Genomic DNA, 6,141 nt, shown 5'->3' with positions numbered 1-6,141 from the left:
TAGAAATTTCTATCTAAATATAGGATGCAAATAGTACCAAAAGTAATTGAAGTAATACCACAAGCTTGCCTCTACTTCAAATTTTATAATTTTGTGGGTTTTTTTATGGTTTTTTAAATCTTCATTGTTGAAAGTATTATATATGTTCCCTTTTCCCCCCCTTTAACCCCTTATAGCCTGCCCTTCCCTCCACCCCAGGCCTTCTCCACCCTATTGTCCATGACCATGGGTTATGCATGTATGCATACAAGTTCTTTGATCGATCTCTTCCCACCCAACTACCCCTGCCTCCCCTCTGAGATTCCATAGTCTATTCAATGCTTCTATGTCTCTGGATCTACTTTGTTCATCAGTTTATTTTGTTCATTAGATTCCACATATGACTGAGATCATGTGATACTTATCTTTCTCTGACTGGCTTATTTGGCTTAGCGTAATACTCTCCAGGTCCCTCCATGCTGTCTCAAAAGGCAAGAGATCCTTCTTTTTTTAATACTGCCTAGTATTCCATGGTGTAAATGTACCATTTAACCACTCATCTACTGATGGGCACTTGGGCCGTTTGGATGTTCATTGTTATAGTTTTGTTTGATCATCACAAAAACCTAGAAAGGCAAATGGGTCATCATTTACCCAAAATAGCCTCAGTTTTAGCTTTTTATTAAGAACATAGGGCCACTTCATTTATAGCATTTCCAAAATTGCCCCAGTTTAGATCGTTTTATATGGGTATAACACACACACACACACACACACACACACACACACCATTTTACAATCAAGATGCTCATTGGGATTATAAAATAAATAATAAAACTGATATTTCACTGGAAACCTTGGATTTTAAAGGCATGATGAAGGCATAATCTAAACAGAGCTGGATCATTTTTTAAGATATAGTTTAATTCTTAAAAAGTGGTGTTTTTTCCCCAAATATTGTTGCATAGCTTGTAAATTTCCTAAAAATGCCTACTAATTGATATTCAAGTTTTAAGACCAAATTTTCCAAAAATGTGTTACAATAATAATTTGTCCAAACCTCAAGAATCTCAGTGTGTGACAGTTCATTGAAAAGAGAAACAGGTAGTGAGGCAGTTTAGAGATGACAGAAAATTCTTTGAGACTATAGAGAATTGACTCCATGATCACTGACTTAGAATCTAAGGAGCTCTGTGACCTCTTTGACTAAAAGCATATAGTGGAAAAACACCCAAGTCAGTTTCCACAGCCTTAAAATACTGTGCCTTAAACTTTTTGTCTTTTGAAACATTCTATCTCTGTGAGCCTTGAGTTGCTGCTATGCAAACAGTCTATCTACCCTCAGACCTCCATGCTAAAGAGGCCAGAGATAGGCTCTGTGTTCAAAATACCCAGATAAGTTGAGATATCAAGCCACCCCTGATTAGGCACCAGAAATGGGTGTGAAGCATTCTACCCTCTGATCCTCTCACCCACAGGTTGAACAATACCAAATGGCATTATTGAACATTCTATAGAAGTATGAGCCAGCTGAGCCCTGCCCAAATTACTGACTCACTCATGAGATAAAATAATTTCTTGCTTTAAACTTCCAAGTTTTAAGGTAATTTGTTAGGAAGCAATAGATAACTGGGACAGAATTTGGTACCCCAATATGAAATGTTGTGGTAACAAAAAGCAACACACAAAAATAATGAAGTATGTAGCATTGGCTGGGAGCTGGAAGGAACTGTTGGATGAAACCTTGAATGGCCTTAGGGAAACTATTAGTGCTTTAAGGACAATAAGGAAAATGCTGCTATTGGAGGCCAGTGAAAAGGGCAGCTGATTTATACACAGACAGAACATTTAGTAAAACTGTTGCCTGTGGCAATATGGTAAATACAAAAGCAACCTAATGATCTCAGAAGTTTTGCTAAGGAGATTTACAGGCACAGATTCTTCTAGTCACCTATGACAAAATGAAAGATAAGAGAGATAAACTAAAAAAGAAATTTTTTAAGTTTTCTAGCATAATTGGAAGAAATACTAAGAGTTCAGGACAGTCTTTCCAAGCCTAAATAAAACTGTTAAAAGAAAGAAATAGCCTCAGAGAAAAGATCAAATTCAAGTCCCTGTTAAGTAAAGCATGGTCTGAAACTAAAAAGGAAGTCAAGGGTGAAAGTGTAAAACCTTTTTAAAAACCTTAGAGAGACTTAAAATGGTGTTTCATAGACCCTCTAAGCCAGACAAAATGACTTCTAAGGACAAAAAGCCTTCTTAGGCAAGCCCTATAGACCCTTCCTTTTTAAATATTGGGCTTCTGAGGATCTTGAGGACATTGTCTCAGCCTCACAGAGTGCCCAAGGTATAGAAGAGCCTATTTTGAAAGTATTTATGAGATGGTATGTTGTTTGTTGGGGTAGACTGTAAATTGATACACATGAAGTCTAGAAAAATTTTAAACGAATTATACCACTTGATCTGAAAAAGACAGCCATACTACAAAATGAAAAAATTCAGACCTCGAACTTCCTATAGGCAAAAAAAGAAAAAAAAAAAGGCTAAGAAAACTACTCAACTATAAACATAAGCTATTTCTTATAGAAAGAAGGTGAAATCAATGTCAAACCAAGAGAGGAAGAAGTTAATAGGCACAAAAAATCATTTCTATGAAGCAGTATTGTACTTTAATTTTTTTTTTTTATAATGGCAACACATGCCTGACTGGATTTCAGAATTGCTATGGATCAGAGATTGCCATATGACTCTGTTTTCCCACTTTTTTGAACAGGAATATCTATTGTTATTATCCTATACATCTCTCACCATTGTATGTTGATGTTGGAAACACATAACTCGTATCTCATCCATAGGGTAAGATGAAGAGAAACAGTACATAAAAAACTGAATACAAGGAGCCTAATATAAACCTGAACTTGATTTACAAAAATAGGATCTTGGACTTTGAGATAATATTGAAATAGGAGAAGAATTTGTGGAATTTAAAAGAAGTAAGTTTATTTCAACTTGTAAGAAACAATTTGTGATTCAGGGTAGACTATGCTGAATTAAAGATGGCTGCATATTTTTTGAAATTCTTCTAATAACAGTTAGCCATTCAATCTTCTCTTTAAATAAAGTGAGTTATATTATTTCTTTAACTGATATAATTGAGCAAAGTGAGCTATACCTATTTCAACTCAGTAATTTTTTTTAACTCAATAAAGAATATTTACAAAACAGCATCACACTTAATGGCAAAAGACATTTTCTCCCTAAGATTGGAAACAAAGCAACAATGTCCTATCTTACCACTTATACTTTATATTATACTGAAAATTTTTACTAGTGCAATAAGACAAGAAAAATAAATAAAAGGTATATAAGCTGGGAAGGAAGAAATAAACACATAATTTTTGTGAAAAATCCCAAAGAACCTTCAAAATACCTTGGAACTAATAAGCAAATATAGCAAGTTCATAGAATATAAGATCAATATATAAAGCAATTATATTATTATACCTGTATATCAACAATGAACAATTAAAAGTAGAAGTTATAAAACAATCCATTTATAATAGTATCAAATAATATCATACTTAGATACAAATTAAAAAGTATGTATAGAGTTTATATGTGAAAAACTATGAAACATTAATAAAAGAAATTAAATATTAAAAGACTCAATATTGTTAAGATGTCAATTCTTCCTAACTTGGTCTATAAGTTCAATGAAATCCTCATCAAAGTCCCAAGAAGCTTTAATTATCAATTAACTGATTTTAAATTTGACATGGGAAGGAAAAAACCTAGAATAGGCAATATAATACTAAAGAAGAAAAATAATAACAGAAATCTTTTTAAAGATTTACTATAAAGATAAAGCAATTAACATAGCATGGTATTGGCAAAATAATCAATTTATACAATAATATTAGGATATAAGACCTAGAAATAGATGCTCATAAATATAGTCAATTTATATTTTACTAGAGGCCTGGTGCATAAAATTTGTGCATGGGTAGGTTCTCTAGGCCTGGCTGGTAATCAGGGGCAATTGGGGCCTTCCAGCTGCCATCAGGGCCTCCCTTCCCCGACTGCTGGCTGCCAGCCTGGTCCTTCCTTCATTCCGCACCACCCCCTGGTGGTCAGTGCATGTCATAGCGAGCAATCGAACTACTAGTCGAACTCCCGAGGGGACAATTTGCACATTAGGCTTTTATATATATATAGATAATAGCTCAAAGGCAATTGAATGAAGAAATTATAGACACTTTAACAAATAGCACTAAACGAATTAGACAACTCTATGCAAATAAAATTAATGTGGCCCTAGCCTGTTTGGCTCAGTGGATAGAACATTAGTCTGAAAACCAAAGGGTCCTGAATTCAATTCCAATCAAGGGCATGTATCTCAGTTGCAGGCTCAATCCTGGCCCCTTTAGGATTCATGTGAGAGGCAACAAATTGAGGTGTCTCTCTCACATGGATGTTTCTCTCTCTCTATCTCTCCCCCTCCCTTCCACTCTCTCTAAAAATAGAAAAATGTCCTCAGGTGAGGATTAACAAAAAATAAATTATAAAAATAATGTGGACACAGATCTTATAGCTTACACTAAAATTAAATCAAACTAGATTATAGACTTAACTGTAAAATAAAGCCTAAAAACAACACACCAGCAGTAACACAAACTATTATAAGAAAACATAGAAGACAATTTGTGTACCCTGGGTTTTGTGGTGAGTTCATAGACACAACACTAAAATTATGAGCCATAAAATAAAAAGGTGGTAAATTAGACTTCAATACAGTTAAAACTTCTGCTAAAGACACTGCTACAGACTTGAAGAAAACATTTGCAAAACACATATCTGATAAGAAAATTGTATCTTAAATATTTAAAGAACTCTTAAAATTCAACAATAAGAAAACAAGCAACCCAATTAAGTAATGAACAAGAAATATGCACAGATACCTTACCAGAAAGATATACAAGAGGCAAATATGCATATGAAAATATGCTCAACATGATTTATCTTTAAGAAAATGTAAATACCACAACATGCCTATTACAATGGCTAAAAATAAAAAATCTGAAAATACTATTTGCTGGTTAAGATGCAGCAAATACAAACTCTTATTTATTGCTGATGGGAATGCAAAATAGTACAGCTCTATTGAAAAGAGTTTGGCAGTTTCTTACAATGCTAAACATAGTCTTACCATAGGATCTAGCAATCACACTCCTAGATATTTACCTGACTGATATGAAAACTGGTGTCCACACAAAAGCATACATGTAAACATTTATACCAGATTTATTATAATAACCCCAAGCTGGAAACAACCAAGATGGCCTTCAACAGGTAAATGCTTAAATGAGTATGATACATTCATACAATGGAATACTATCCAGTAATAAAAAGAATGATCTCCCAAACCAAACAAAGACATGGATGAATCTTAAGCATATATTGCTAAATACAAGTTGCAAGACTGAAAAAGCTATCTACTATATGAGTACAAATATATGATAAAACTATAGAGATTAAAAAAAATAATAATCAGTTTACCAGAGAATGATGAGGGAGAGTTGAAACCTGGGGATTTTTTTTAAGGATAATGAACCTATTCTGTACCATACTATAATGATGAATACATCACACAATGCAATTATCACAATCAATAGAGCTTTATAACACAAAGAGTGAAGCTTAACATATGCAAATTTAAAAAATAATGTCGGAAGTTTAAGGACTCCAGGATGGAATGCAGAATGTGACACGTGTGTGAAACAACCTCATTGAACAGGATGAGAGAGAAAGGTGCTGACCTCAGTAACTTTAGAAATGAGTGGCGTCTGTAAGACTAAATGCAAAAGCAACTATATATAACCACTGTACTATAGTTGAAAAAGTTGTTTCCCTAGGGGTACAGGTTACAATTCTAAAACTACTATGCATTTATACCAAAATGAAACAAATGAACAGCAGACAGTGGTAATCAGGTTTCTCGCTGTTGGTGTAAGAGATTAGAGATAGCAAGAGGAGGAGACTAGAGACAACTCTGTGGCAATGGTTTAGAGTTGAAGATATTATTATATAACATGTTTATCTTATTAAAATACATAGAATATTCATACAGAAATATTTATAGATATGTGTAAATACACATTATCT

The sequence above is a fragment of the Myotis myotis genome, unplaced genomic scaffold, assembly GCF_014108235.1.
Source record: "Myotis myotis isolate mMyoMyo1 unplaced genomic scaffold, mMyoMyo1.p scaffold_m19_p_8, whole genome shotgun sequence".
NCBI lineage: Eukaryota > Metazoa > Chordata > Mammalia > Chiroptera > Vespertilionidae > Myotis > Myotis myotis.
This window is presented reverse-complemented; position numbering follows the sequence as displayed.